Here is a 15,413-nt window from a genome sequence, read left to right as displayed (position 1 = left end):
CTCTTTTTTCCTTTTCTCTCAGCATTCTTAACATTTGTGGCAAAGTGTAGTTGAATCTCTGTTGGAAATGGTTTGGCACAGTGCTTGAATGCACATTTTACTTCGCTGCAGGGTATTGAGGAGTTTGTTTTCCAAGTCTCTCCCATTTCAGGATTACAAATTCTCCAACCTTGATGCATTTAATTTATATTGCATATCTTCAGAACTGCTTGGATTATTTCTTCCTGACTGTTGCTGTCTTTCAATCTTTTTGCTGATACTGCTGTAGCTTATATCAGAGGCACCGTGACCAGTCTGTCTACCCTGAATCTCCATCTCTTTCCTCTGTGGGAGGGGAATATCTTTGAGGACAATTACACTTTCTGAAGGGTGAGGGGAGTGCTGGACAGTGTGCACCTCTGGGGAATGAAGAACAGTTTGACTGCAAGGCCTTCTGCATTAACTGGCACTGGGATGAGTACTGGCTGCAGGTGGAACGAATGGGAGGCTACTCTATTTTAATTTTTGGCACAAAGTTTCAGATTTAGAGATTAGCTTGATTGGCTGTGATTCCAGGGTCTCAGCTTCGCAGATTAAATCAGCTGTTTTACAGAAGCAGGTCTACAGGTTCGCAAATCACTGGACGGATGAGTCTCCAAAGGTAAAGTCATCAATCCTAGATGAGCCAATACAATATTGTTACAGGTTCGACCTAGGGACTCAATCTGGCAAAGGGCAGTAGCATGTACTTCTCATTAGTACATGGGGATTTGCCCGGGCTGGGAGCTGCTGCCAGTCCGCTACGAGGCCTTCCCCAAACCGCAGCCTCAATTCAGGTTCAAGCCATCTGCCGTCACCTGACTTCATGAATAAATAAAGCTGGGTATCATCTGTATACCAATTCAAATGTTTTTAATAATGTTTTTTAATAATACTGCCTAAGGGAAGCAGTCATAATGTAAACCGTGTGGTCCCAGCACAGAACCCTGTGGAACTCCATGACTAACTATTGTGTCTGAAGAACACTCTGCGTTTACATCAACAGATTGGAGTCTATCAGATAAATATGATTTAAACAGTGCAGTGCACCATATTTCCTTTAATACTAACAGCGTATGTTTCTTATAATCAACAGTATTGAATGCTGCACTGAGGTTTAGAGGGACAACCACAGAGATGAGTCCACTGTCAGAGGCCATAAGAAGATCGTTTGTGTTAAGAGATTTTTACATTTACTTACTTTGATAACTTTTATTTTGCTTAAGTATAATTTCTTGTGAGAACATGATGTGCCTGCAACCTACAGATTAAGGAACAGAAGCATGCGTGAGGAAGTTACAAAGTAACACACTCTCAGGCAGAGACCGTTCCAACCTGAAGCTGATATGACAAAAGATACTAGTTCCTCTTGTCTTATGGATAACGGCCACTCATGCGATAACCATATCTAGAGATGTTTTTCTATTACGTATGCTCCATCTAGAGATGCTGTGTAATCTATTCTCTGCTATAAAATAAAGAACGGACTGAGGCTCTGCGCGACTTGCCTGTGTCTTGCCACGCAGTAAGCCTCGCCCATGTACATGCCATAAATTGAGTTTGTGTTTCTTGCTTCTCTAAGGTTTTTTCCTTTGACAGTTTGTAACCTTCACTAAAGCTGTTTCGGTGCTGTAATGAGCTCTGAAACCTGACTGAAACTCCTAAAATAAACCACCGTCTGCTGTTGGATGTTTTACAGCTACTCTTCCAAGAATTTTTAAATTAAAAGGATGATTGGAGATTGATGTATAATTATCTAAGACAGTTGAATCAAGTAAAGAATTTTTAAGTAGTGGTTTGATTGCAGCCAGCTTAGATGTCTGTGGGATGCAGCCTGTTAATAAAGATAAATTAATAAAATGTAAAATTAAAGCAGTAATTAATGGTAGATTTCTTTAAACAGTCTTGTTGGAATGGAGTATAACAGACGCGTTGATGGATTACAGGGAAAACGTCTACATAAATATCAGCTGTTATTAAATTTGCCATACTTAATGTTGTGTTTGGGGACAATTGTAAATACATTTTTTTTCTCTAATTTTTACAATGTTAGTCATAAATAAATTCATGAAATCATTACTAGTTAGGTTAAAAAAAAATACTTGGTTCAGCTGAGCTCTGGCTCATTGTCAGACCGGCTATAACAGGATATTTTTCTAGGCCAGATGAAGATATGATGGATAAGGAATGCCATTTCCTCTCCACCTTAGGAGTTACCTGTATCTGTGAACTGTACCAGAATCAGAATACCTTTTATTTTCATTGCTTTAAAAAAATACAACAAAACTGAGGTGCTATTGTTTGTCCAAATAAGTAAGGTGGTGCAAAAATAACCCATTCACAATGAAACATCAAAGTCATTCACACTGGAAAGCAAGCGCTTTCTGGAGAAGAAAATAAATTATTTTAAGTATGAGTTAAGAGTTTAAAGAAAGTCCCATGATGTAAAACAACAAAAGTGTGTGATTTTGAACAGTGGAGGGTCAAACAGGAAGTGTCCTGGGAGGAAGTGTCATTGAAGAGTCAATGACCTTTAGTGCTGCATTTATTACCCTCTGAATTGCCTTTTTATTAGCAGCAGAGCATCCAGTGAACCTCAGTGTTACCCAGTATACACAGCACAATGTCAGATAAAGGTCTAAGAAATCAGATGGAAACTGAATGAGGGCCAGCTTGACAATAATAACAGAGAAAACAGGGGGGTTTTCAGGGAGGGGGTATTTTGGTTTGGTTTTTTGTTTTGTTTTTTGGTTTTTGTTTTTTTGTCTTTCCAAGGCTTTCAAGTGAATAATAACTCTTAGTTTGTAGTTTTTGGTGGCGTGAAGGACATCTGCCACTCTTCCTCCTCAGCCTGAGCGTACTCAAAGCAGAGGACCATAACTGGGAATCTGGCTATTGATTAACTGCACTTTACTTCCCTCTTTAGTTTGAACCTTTTAACTCAACAGAACGCGTGTTTTTAAATATTCTCTTCACTTATAGATTATTTATTTACAGGTATACTTCAGACTAAATGTTTTTTCTATGTATGAGCTGACTATTTCTCTTGTTTTTGTTTTGTTTTTCTTAACTTGGATTATGTATAATTATTACATTTTATTGTGTTATTTTCTGTCACAAATTTTGCTTATACAAAAATTAAAATGAGTGGTGTTACAGATAGAGGTTAAGAGAGAAGTTCATGTCTGACTTCACTGGAATAGGGAGTGAAAAACGTGCAAATATATCACAGGTCAATATGAATACTGCAAACACGGAGATCAGACACTGCACAGACATTTCTAGAATTTATGCATTTTTTTCCAGCACAGACCAGGTAACCTTCTGGTTCCCACTCTCGCTTATCGCTTCATCTTATCTTTGCTGGAAGCAGCAAAAGCAACTAACCCACAGAGCCTTGACACATAGGCTTGAAAAGCCAAACAGAAACAGGTCATGTGATCCTCTGTTATGTAATTCTGTCTTAACACACGACCAGAAGTCTGTCATTTTGTTGGTTCAGTCAGTTTTATGTGGGTGAGAGTACGCGGTAAAATCATCTTGGATTTTACTTGTTTGTTTAATTAATGCATGTTTGGACTTTCTACCTGTGGGGGTACACTGACTAATCACCATCATCCTCATTCACTCTGTTCACTCTGTTCACTTTTTTGTTTTTTTTGTTTTTTGTTTTTTTATTATTTATTTTATTTTATTTTATTTTCAGCTGTTACAGACGGGACAGACATGACTGAGGGATAGGAAAGGGAGAAAGAAAGATGAAGGAAAAGAAAAACAGAAGGGAAGAGGGACAGCGAGAAAGGGCACTTAAAAAGAGAAAGAAGAGAGAAAAAAAATCTCCTGGATCACCTGTTGAGAGAAAAAGAAGAGAAAACAAGCAAAAGAAAAACAAAAAAAACAGAGCAACATACTAAACACAACACCATCACGTTAATCTAGCTAAGTGTAAACAGCAGTAAATACTAAATATTGAATGTTGTTGTGCAGCAAGCAGGACCGACAGCGCACAATGTGCTTGGAAATAGCAGCCAATAAAGGTGTAGTTTATGTCTACGAACAGTGAACACTCGTGTGCACACCTGTGTGGATCAGCTCGCTTGTATTCAAAAGGTTTCCCCATGTAACGGTCTGCTAGAGGGTGTGGAGGCCCACAGCCCCATCCCCCAGGGCATGAAGCAGACATGGAGGAGATCCAGGCTCCAGACATCCAGAGGCCCCAGAGTGCGAAAGCCCAAGGAGGACCACCGGAGGGGCATCCGTGCCACCCTCCTGAGGAGGAGAGCCCCAGATGAGGGGTCACCCAGTAGCCACGGAGCAGAAGCCAGAGGGGGCTGCAGTGGCGTGCCCGCCGGCTCTGCCGGCAGCCAGCTGTGCCAGAGTGAACCGAGCCGCAGGCCCAGAGGCCGGAGGCCCGAGGGCCCCTTTTGCCCCGGAAGAGGCCTGACCGAGCAGCAGGCACCAGGCCCCGCCAAGTAGCCACCGGGAGTGAGCTGGTGCATACCTGAGCGCCCAGCCCCGGACACCAAAAACCACCAATGCACCAACCCCTGAGGGCATCAGTTACCGGCAGGGAGTGTGGTGAGGGGAGATAGGCCTCCACACTTTGGAGGGCCTGGGAGTTCCCAGAGAGGTGGAGTCTAAGACCCGACCTGACATATAAACACAGACAAACAGGCACACACAGACACAAACATGCATTCCCACCCTCATGCACACATATACAAATACTCAGCACTCTGTTCACATTTTTAATCATGTTTGTTTCTTTTTTTTACTTTCTGAGCGTACAGCATCACGCAGCAGTGCAGGCAGACTTTTTATTATTATTATTATCAATCAGAGAGAGAGAGATAATCTCAGTCAGCTGCAACTGCTCTGAAGTCCAGTTTCTCCCAGGTAGTTGGGCTCCTCTGTGTTCTCAGAATCTGACCATGATTCAGTTTTCACATGGATAATGTTCCAGCTTTACAGCTCTGTATCTGCATCTGGAATGTGTGTTCATCACACCCCGAGCTGTATTATAACCTCAAAGGTATGGAAATTAATTTTTCACAACAGTTACAAGTGTGATGCTTATGCTACAACTTAAAATCTACTGAATACATGTTGCTGAGTCCCCATGCGTGGTCTAGCAGTATAATGAAGTACAGAGAACTGTTTGACCCATGTGCAGCGCAGACTTTCTGCCAAATAACCACAAGCAAACACCCATGTCTGCATTTGTAAATAATCTGGACTGATAAACAAACTGATCAGTAAGCGATCTGGATTTTTTCAAAGGTTCGTTTAATTCATCAACCATTGAAATCCAGATTAGATGGTTGTTTTAGTCTTTAAATATCTTCAGTTTAATGTAACATGAGATTTATTGCAGGAAAGATGAGAACAAGTGATTCTACTTCAAGACACATTCCCATTGTTTTCTCATGGAGTCACAGTATCAAGGTTTATTCATGATAAGGAGCATGACGTGCTAATTCCCCTTGTCTCTCTCTGAGCTGCGTATATAAAGATACTGTTTAGTGTAGAATCGATAGTGGATATGATGTCAAAGCGGATCACTGTAACACAGTGTAAAGTGAGGAAATCCTCTGATCTCTTTACTGGACGATTATTCAAAATGTGAGCGTCTCAGATGACAAGCTTGAATCCCACAATGAGGCAATCTCAAAATGTGGGAGAGGTTTTCAAGTTGATTTCAGCCGTTACAAAGCACAGCAGGCAATTTCCTCTTCAGATTAAGAAACTAGGGCAGCGATCAGGACTGTTGCTTCACAGCAGTCTCAGGCTTGAAACCAGTCTGGGGCCTTTCTGTGTGGAGTCTGGTCTCCCTGTGTCTGTGTGGGGTCCTCTCTGGGTACTACAGCTTCCTGCTGCAGTCCAACAACATGCATGTTAGTGTGATTAGTGATTCTAAAGGTGTGCATGTGATTGGTTGTGTTATGTCTGTGTCAGATGTCTGTGACAGATTGGTGACCAGTCTGGGCTCTTGACCCATAGGATATGCTTCAGCCTCCCGGTAACCCTGAACTGGTCCAACAAAGGAAAATGAGTGGATGGAGAGTGCAACACTTTTATGGCTTCTGCAGCTTTTTTTAACCCACTTTACTTAAAAAGAAAGTCAAGTTAATGTTAATATCACAAAAATTTCTACAAATATGCAAAATCTTTCATGCTTTTTATTCCGATTACACTTGGTCATTTTCCTGAACAACTTCACATGACTGCTCGCAACATGTCACACCATAAAATCCACATTTAAGTGTCGGTGAGGCCAGATGGTTCTCAGTCACGCCACTGACCCTCGTGGAGGACGGAGGAATGGATTTGCAGGTCACAGACAGCAGCTGAAATAACAATTTACATGTTCCACAAATTTTACCTGAAGTTGGTGGCTGAAGTTTTAGTTCAGCCACCTTTTATGTGTTTCTGTGTTTTGCTGAGTTCAACATTTACCTGATTTTGCAACCTGGAGCTTTAATTGTGTGAGTAGGGTTCAGAGCTCAGCTTCTCTATCTCGCCTCAGTAATTTTCCATCTCGACAGAAGAGCTTTTTATCTGATGTTTTATCTGATATCAGATGGAGTGTCACATAAAACATTTGGACATCTTAGCATGGCTTGGCTAATCTTGAAATTTACACATTTAGGACTTTGGAAACCTTCATATTAAAACACACAGGCGCAGGTGTGAGTCTTCTTTACAAGCACTATCTGTGGTGTTCACTTTCGTAGACCTCGCAGTGTGACAAGTTCCCAGTACATTAAATGTGGGACAAAGAGTATGTCTGTGTGGATGGCTGCTCCTTCTAGGGTTCAACACAGCAGACCTAGCATGTCACACCAGCCCTCTGCATGTCCTCCTTTACTGTATCCATGAATCTTCTCTGTGGACTTCCCCTTTTCCGCCTTGTAAACCTTCTCTTTGCTACCTTAGGTCACAAAAATCACTCCTAACACTCGTCTCTACCCTGCTTACACTTTCTTCTTCACCTCTCTTGTGCACTGTCTGCTGTTTTGCATGGCTGACCCGATATATCTCATCCTTCACTACCTCTGCTCCTTGCATGTTCTCCTTTCCATCTTTCCATGTCTCCAAAAGGTGGTGACAGGTTAACCTGCACGGGTATATGCTGCTTTCACAGTCATTCAGTAAAAGAAAGACTTTAGAAAACTGTCTTATAGAGCCAATCAAAATGTGGGGCATTGTCTGTGTGCATCCCGACATAATGAGGGATTTCATTGACCTACAAAAACAAGATTTACCTAAAAGAAACCTTTTTTTCATGATTAAAAAAATGGGGCACTGGCCCTCAGTTCAACCTCTTACACACAATTTGACACATAAAATCAATATTTAGTATGAGTGAAGTAGGTCTGGTCATGCTGACAAGGCCAGCTTGCACATCGATTACTGCTGGGACTGCAGGAACAACAAAGTGAAGTCCTAATTCTGCTCAGGCCAGAAATCTTTTCTCTGGCATCAGGAGGCTAAAACTTTATCTGACCTTCCTTATTAGGCCTTTTATTTGTCCTGGACCTGAAGCGTAACAAAGATAAGCAGATTTAAAGATAAGGAAAACCTGCTGCAGAACAGACGGAGAACACAGTGTGCTGAAACAGTGTTGGCATGTTTCCTTTGCATGACTTCTTCTGAAGTCAGGCAGCTAAAGCTGTTTAGTGGTTATATTCTTTTATTCTATATAACATTTTTCCATACAGGCAAATCCTTATCCTGTGCAGCATTTAATAACATTATAGACAGTTTCTGCATGATGCTGTATCCAAAGAGAATTTGTTCACGAAGTCTGGTGTAGAAGAACTTAACTGACCTTCTCATCAGGGAACATCTCTGCAGACAGTGAAGGCATTGGGTTTCTACACTACTACGCTAACTTCACTGTTGGTGTGTGACTTACATCGTAGGTGATTGTAGCTTGGGTTTTCCCAAAATGTTGATTGTGTTCATCTGGATTTAGGATTTTTAGTGGGAGAAACGTTTCAGCACTTTTTGGGATTTCCTCACCTGGATGATGCATCAAGACAACCTCAGGTTTTCACTGAGTGAGGTGTGAAGAGAAGCAGCCAGGCTTCAGTTACTGACTTATGTTGCGCAAATCAGTTTGCATTAAAAACAAAAAGCACTTCAGGTTTATTTCAGGACACATCTTCCTTTTCCTTTAAAGAGGCACTAAAAATCTTTTTACCCCCACAACATCGATGCAAACGTCTTTCAGAGTTTGGGCGAGCACGGTTAGAACTACTTCTATAAGAAGATATAAACTCGGTGCATTTTCCTCTAGGCTTTCTTCTGAAGCTGCATTTGTTTACAGAAAATATTTTATTTAAATAACATACAGTTTCATACAGGGTCTTTACCCAGTGAGAAATTTCAGCTTGTGCTGGCTCTGGCAGCTTTGCTAATATCATCACACAAGAAAAACATGCAAAATCACTGTGACATTGTTTCCCTGCTGCGTCTGCTAACAGTGTACCTTGTTCCTCACTAATGCCTATTCAGCTAAACCGCACGGTACAAAAACTGCAATAAAAATAAGAAAGCTGACTGTCAGCTTGTACTGACCTCTCTGTAACCTTAGATGCATGTTGTCAGGATCCTTTAAATCACTGAACTCATCTTAAGTTTAAATAAGTGACACGACTGGATGACTGGCTTTCTGAAATAAATCGATGGCTGTTTATTCAGGCATAGATGCCATTTGCCAGAATGCAGACTGGCAATAGTGTTGCAACCAATCAGACATGAGTTACATAATATGAGGAGACCAGATCAAGACTGTTGTAACTCCACCCAGGCTGAAGATTTCCTCCACATGTGAACGGAGTCCTTGAATCAAGAAGGAGATGTAGGCCCAGATGTTTTTCTTTCTTAAGGTTTTGTTGACCACATTAAAATGGTAAATCTTTTAATTTCAGATTATATCCAAAAACTATTCACTTCTGTGAGTGGCCAAGCACTACTACAGTCTTTTTTAGTAGCCCTGCTAACAAACAACAAACAAGCACACAAACTAAACCAGTCACTTAATATCTTTGACAAATAACAAAACCAGTGGGTGGTGTCATTTAAAAGAAAATCCACCAAATCTCAAAAATATCACTTCATCTAATTTTCAATATAAAAAAAAATGAGATAAATCATGCCAGATGATCAGCTGCTAACTGAACTCTGTACTTATTTATTTTCACTGTCTAGGAAGGAGAATTTTTTTTAATCTCTGTGCTAAAACAAACTTCACCAGCTCATGATGAGCTGATGTCAAGTGTGAATAGTATGTTTATTTTTTAAGAAATTGTATATTTTCCTATCCTCCATATCTAAAACATTTGTTGAATTAAATTACAATCATGATCATTAAGATTAACCACTACTCTAAAGAGGAAAATCACGCCAAAGTTGAACACCCTTTCCTTTCTGACAGAAGGGCTAGACACTATGGACGGCTACAGATACCAGGCTGTTCCCCTCAATGATAGATAGGTGTGAAAGTGTAGCAGGAAGGATGTCCAAAGGAAGGGACAGAGCTGACTCTGCTTCTCGAGGAAGCTCAGCTTATTTATTGTATGCAGTAAAATGTTGCAGTTTTATTCCATTCTTGCTGCCAGTGTTGTTAAAAGTCTTTTTGTTAAAAGTCATTCAGAACATAATTTAAAAATCATATTAGATATTTTGATACTATTTCTTACAGAAACACACAGATCCCTGTCCTAATGAAGAAACACAAGTTTTTTGTGTTTACGTTTGAACACAAAAACCAACAACAAAAGGCAAAACTGGAAACCAGTCCAAAAAAGTAAATCCAGCTGCAGAGACTTTCAAGTATGACTTGAAGAGCAAACTCAGGCAAACTGCAATTTCACTACTTTAATTTAAAACAAGTGACTTCAGTGAGGGAAGGTAAGTGGCTTGGAGAAGTAGTTATTCAAAAGGAATGCAACCAGGAATTCTGCCAGAGAAGAGAGGAAATGTCAGGAATGAAGATTCGTAATCGTGAATGTGATTTGGTTCTTGGAAAGAGTTTCCTGAGGAGTTACTGGCAGGCAGGCAGGCAAGACTCCAAAGCAGCACAAAGTGTAACGGTGAGGAGTGGGCAGGCAGGTGAGTTGCTGCTAAGTACTTCCATTTGCAGGGATGGAGTTTGGCTGGAACAATCTGATAGCGTATGTGAAACTCCTCAGAAGAGTTGAGATCCAAGAAAACAGGTTTGGAAGATAGACTAGGGAGCAGATGGAGAGACAGAGTTACTGGATGAACAGCACAAGAATTTACAAGTTTCAAAGTTGGCCTGTTTCCCACCATCCTGACGATAACAATCTAGTGGAGAACAGCAACACCATCCAGCCCTTAGAAAGTGATGAGAAAACTTGGAGCACGTGTGGAAAGGAAAGACCAGGAACTCCATTCACGTGCAGGCCAGCGAGGAACACCGGCCCTCAACTCCACCTGCAACTTGAGTTCAAGAGAGGTTTCATAATTTCCTAAAAAGCGAAACACCTTCTACAGTCATAACAGAAACTGGATTTATAGGTAGAAATGAAGGCTGCAATGCCACAAGGCCAGCTTGTTTTCGTTACCTGTTGAATTTCTGGCTCTGACTGCTGTGCTGGGTTCAGCATACGCTCAGCTTTATTATCATTCTGAGTCCTTTGCTAGCTTTGTGTTAGCATGCTAACTGTGCAGATACTTGCAAACAGCCTCTTGTGTTAGCAGTTTCATGCAATAAAAATAAAAGTTAATTTCTATATCACCATTTCTCAAAAGGTGTAGACCAAGCCACCGTTTTCCTCCTCCCTGCACATGAACTGAAATTAGCTGAAACTAGCACAAGTGAGGGAAGAAAAAATATGTGTGATATTTCTTTTTATCCATCCAGTGTGCAGATAACTGGAGAACCTTTGTAATTCAACTAATCTTTCACTGTCTGGATTTCCATTCTGAATTTTCTGGAACACTTTTTAAACATTTAGTTGGGTGGAAAAAAAATAGGTAAAAAGGTTACTGTGGGCCTTTGTGCAGAAATGAAATGGCCTGAGCTCATTGGCTAATCCAAAGGTGTGTTAGCTCTAACCGAGGGGAGGGGCAGAGAGGTCAACAGGTCAACAACTTCCACGTGTTATCAAGCAAAGTCAAAAACTGATATGCCGAAGCCACAACCCAAAACAGAGAGGTAACTGACCTGGAAACAAACTGTAACACACACGGAGAATTAGACTAACAAGTCTTCTTACTTGTCAATGCCGATCAACAATTCAAGGTCCTACTTATGTTTTGGCTGCTGTAGACTTTGATAAGCATGTGGTGGTTTTGCCCTTCTTGCTTATCTATTAAATCAATAGATAACTTACGTAATGATTACAGACTTTCTCTATCCATTTTATTTAACTTTCCAATTCAGGGTTATATGTGGTAGCCTATCACAGCTCCCATAGGGCAGGAGGCCAGGTACACCCTGGACGGGGCTAACACAGAGAGACAGGCAACCCATGCAGAGCCCACGCAGAGCCCACGCAGAGAACATGCAGAGAACATGCAAACTCCACACAGAAAGACCCTGGCCAGATGATGCATTCAAGCCCTAGGCTAACTGGTGTTTCTAAACTGGTTGTGGGTGTGAATATGAAAGTATGGGTGCTAATCTGTCTCTCTGTGTTGGACCTGTAATAGATTAGTGTCCCTGTCTAGGGTATATCCCATCTCACACCCCATAAGAACCGAGTTAGGCTTCAGTCTAGTCATAGCCTTGACTGGATAAGTGGAAGAAAATGGATAGCTAATTCATCTAAATTCACCTCATTAGTGCAGCACTGACAGAAATCATTCATGGGCATCCTGCTTTCCTCTCCGTTCAGTTTTACATTAGAGATATCTTAGCATTGGACTTCTTTAGGTTTTGTGAAGACATTTCAACTCCCATCCAAGAGGCTTCTTCAGTCCTAAAACTAAATGGTGGAGAGTCTCAGGTATTTAAACCGTAGTGGGAGTTATCCCTTAAGAGGGCTGTTAACCCATTGTTGATCATGTCCCTCATCACATAGGCCGAGGTGTGAAAAAAGGTGTGGGTCATTATCATCAGAGATTTGGAGTGAAACCACTGTTAGACTTTGCTTCACCTAGTTGAGTGACCTATTGAGGTGACCTAACAAAAGGTGTGAGTGGTGGTTGAGGCGCCTTGGAAGGGATCTCAGTACTGCATTGTAGGTGGCAGACGGTGTCGTAAGCCACGCCCTCTGTTCAAAGACGGTCGTTCACAGTGGACATAGATGACCTCTTTTACTCCTCTCTCAAACCATCTGTCTTGGTCCAAAATGGGAACACTGACATCCTTAAACATTGACCTTCAGATGCAGATGAACAGCTGAGTCTTGCCCTGTCAAGGTGGCTCTTCTATTTTGTACCATCCATGGAGTGGTTGTTTGGTTTCTCCAGTGTAGAGCTCTGAGCACTCCTTGCTGCACTGCACAGCATATGTTGCTTAGCTTGTGTTTGGGACTTTTGTCCTTTGAGATGAACCAGTTTTTGTCTGAGGGTGTGGCTGGGTCTGAAGTACACTGGGATGTGGTGCTTGGAGAAAATCTGAGTTTCTCTGACCAACCTGCTACATTGGGGATGACAGTGTTGTTCCATTTGTCACTGTGTTTCTCCCTAGTTGGTGCCTGACCTTCTTCCATGTGAGAGAGTCAATAACCCTCCTAAGAGACAACCCCCCCACCAGGCTGTAAAAGCTGGGACTCTCTTTTTTTGTATTTAGGACTGAAGAAGCTTCATGGATGAGAGGTAAAACATCTTCAAAAAACTTAAATAAGTCCAGTCGTCTTCTTTTCAAGCTCATTTTTGTAAGAAGGTAATTGCAGTCAACACAGTGGACAGGCTTGATCTTCCAATCACTGGTAAAGTTCTGGAAGTAGCTCCACCCCTTTTCAGCTGTGGTTCCAACTTTTGCTCAAGTTATTTATTATCACTGTTGTCCTGCCTAGAACATCTATCTTGGCACCAGCACCAGTGCTAGACTCCACATCAGTGAAAAACTGGCACGTCTTCTTTCATGACTTGTACATTCATTTCTAAAAAGAATCTTGAAAATTATCAGATTTACTCTAAAATAAGCTAAAACAATAATAATAATAACTAGAAATGGACTGGTCGTTACATATCAACCTTCTACTTTGTCAAGCCCTCAAAGCACTTTCAGCTGCAACTTTTATTTCCTGAATCACTCACATTGGAACAACAAGTGCTAATACTCACACACATACAGATCGGGGACATTTGTGTCCAGTATTTTGCCCAAGTACACATTGGCAAGAAGTCTTGAGGAGTCAGGAACCAGTCCACTGGTCTTCCGATTGGTAGAGGACCCACTCTACCACCTGAGCCAAAGCCTCCCATACAATTTTAAATAAATTAACCAGATTTACTCGTTAGTCACCTTAAAAATGCTGTGTGAATGTTAAAGAAGGTAACAAATAATAAAATAATGGGTCATTCTGGTTAATGAGTTCTTGTAATTTCACATTATAGTTGGCTGTACTCTAACTGGAGTTCAACTTTACATGCAATGCATACTTTAACTTCCAAATAGAATTCCTTTTCAGTTTGACTTCATGATCTGAATTCTTCCTCTACCATTATGACATCGGTTATCTCCTTTTACAACATAATCACATCCGTTTTACCCCAGTTTGGAATCAAATCTATTGAGCTGTTTTGGCCAAGGTTTGCTGTGTTGATCCATTTCACATCGATTACAGGACATTCAGTCCAAGTGACAATTCTTATGATTGTGTGTGTTTGTGATCATGCTTATACACTTTTAATTACTGAGCTATAATTGTTCTTATTTACAACACAGACACACTTTAAACAGGGTGTGTTGTGTATTTGTACTTGTGCCAAAGCATGCTAAGAATAAACGCATAATCATAAATGATGATGCAATCTATTTTTAAGCAATGCAGAGTTAGAGGGAAGAAAGGATCATAAAGACACCATGAGATTAGGTTTTATGGATCACAGCAGGAAGCCCAGCTCTTAATCTTTCATATCACCTTTAATATATTAGAAATTTTGTCCTGCAGCTTGTAGTTTTGGTTTTAACAAACCATGTGGTTATTGTTTATTTCATCCTTCACTTACAGCTTTGCACACAGGTATTTTAGCCCAGTTTTAAATTAGGGGGGTGAAAACATAAGCACAACATTCTCAATTTAGTCCAAAAAGACTCTTCTGAAGACTGGTTGTGTCTTGTATGTGATGACTATGTTTCAGTTTAAAAGAAAGTCATGATAAGGTGACAGTTTGGGGGAAACAAAGATATTCAATTCAGTTCTATTTTATTTATATAGCACCTAATCACAACAAGAATTGCTTTAAGGAGCTTTATCATGTAAAGACTCTACAATAATACAGAGAAAACCCCAACAATCATATGACCCCCTATGAGCTAACACCTGTCGACAGTGGGAGGAAAAAACTCCCTTTTAACAGGAAGAAACCTCCAGCAGATCCAGGCTCAGGGAGGGGCGGGGCCATCTGCACCAGTGAGGGGTGAGGGGAGAGGCCAGGACAAAGACACGCTGTGGAAGAGAGCCAGAGAATTATAATAGAAGACTGAGTTGAAATTAGTCATTACTTCCATATATGTTTAGTAAACAAGGCTCTAGAGTTATTTGGTAGTTTCTGATACAGAAAGCAAACAAAGGTCACATGTTTTCACATCAAAGCAAATGAGAGCATAATTTGAATGCACACTCAAGAGTCACATTTGTTGAGTGTTTGTAACGTTCCTAGAAAAATACACTGGAGTAAAAAATCAGAACTACAAGTCAGTGTATTGTCTCCACCTAAACATTCATCACATCTGCTGCTGAACCAAGTGTGCTATATATACTGTTTTGTTGTTGTATATATATACATATATGTATATATATGTATATATATACATATATGTATAGTAACAAGTTATCCATCCCTTATTTATTCCATAATTTATTCCAACATCTTTGCACTCTGTGCCACAGCACACATAAATATACTGTAAATGTCTGTTTGTCTACTCTGTTAGTAGATTATGAGGGAAAAAACTGAGTGCCTTGTATCTGTGCACATACTTGGTCAATTAAACTGATGTTATTCAGATTATTATGGTAACAGATTATCAAGTGAGCATCATCTGAATGTTGGAGTTAGGGGTGCTCAAAAAGGTAGTCTAATCTGCGTCTTTAGACATATATCTGTGACAATAACTATAACACATTTTTTAATTACTGATGGTGTGAAATGTCACTATGCAACATAACTAAAACAGCTACTGTTTTGTGCCTGAAAATAAGTAAAAGTTTACATTTTCTCTCTACAGTGGAGTCAAACTTATAGCG

At 40.5% G+C, this 15,413-nt stretch overlaps 1 long non-coding RNA gene across 1 annotated transcript; it reads right to left on the bottom strand.

Moving 5' to 3' along the window:
- Positions 1–6,177: 6,177 nt before the first annotated feature.
- Positions 6,178–8,696, bottom strand: LOC112846466 (uncharacterized). Its single transcript, XR_003219438.1, has 2 exons — positions 8,602–8,696; positions 6,178–8,077 (listed from the first exon to the last, which is right to left on the bottom strand). It is a non-coding gene; the product is annotated as an uncharacterized LOC112846466 (long non-coding RNA).
- Positions 8,697–15,413: the final 6,717 nt, after the last annotated feature.

The sequence above is a fragment of the Oreochromis niloticus genome, linkage group LG3 (genome assembly GCF_001858045.2).
Source record: "Oreochromis niloticus isolate F11D_XX linkage group LG3, O_niloticus_UMD_NMBU, whole genome shotgun sequence".
NCBI classification, from domain to species: domain Eukaryota; kingdom Metazoa; phylum Chordata; class Actinopteri; order Cichliformes; family Cichlidae; genus Oreochromis; species Oreochromis niloticus.
This window is presented reverse-complemented; position numbering and strand designations above follow the sequence as displayed.